Source organism: Trypanosoma cruzi, assembly GCF_000209065.1.
Source record: "Trypanosoma cruzi strain CL Brener chromosome Unknown tcruzi_1047053479519, whole genome shotgun sequence".
NCBI classification, from domain to species: domain Eukaryota; phylum Euglenozoa; class Kinetoplastea; order Trypanosomatida; family Trypanosomatidae; genus Trypanosoma; species Trypanosoma cruzi.
The window spans coordinates 1-239 of NW_888775.1; the positions used below are offsets into that span (position 1 = coordinate 1).

At 37.2% G+C, this 239-nt stretch overlaps 1 non-coding gene across 1 annotated transcript, besides 2 other annotated features; it reads left to right on the top strand.

Annotated features, from left to right (window-relative positions):
* The first annotated feature begins 27 nt into the window (after nucleotides 1-27).
* Nucleotides 28-138, top strand: Tc00.1047053479519.10. Its single transcript, XR_008254903.1, has one exon. It is a non-coding gene; the product is annotated as a spliced leader RNA (transcript).
* Nucleotides 139-163: a microsatellite.
* A 15-nt stretch (nucleotides 164-178) lies between these two features.
* Nucleotides 179-221: a microsatellite.
* Nucleotides 222-239: the final 18 nt, after the last annotated feature.

A 239-nucleotide genomic window follows, 5' to 3' on the forward strand; every position in this document is an offset into this window, starting at 1 on the left:
GAAACCGTTGTGGAAACAACTCCTTTCACTAACGCTATTATTGATACAGTTTCTGTACTATATTGGTACGCGAAGCTTCCAACCCGCCTCTGGCGGTTATGTTTGGTCAATTTCTTTTGACCGGGGTCTACGGACCCCTTTTTTTTTTTTTTTTTTTTTTTTTGTGGGTCTGTCCGCCATATATACATATACCCCTATATATATATACCCATATATATATAGAGGCGATATGATATATA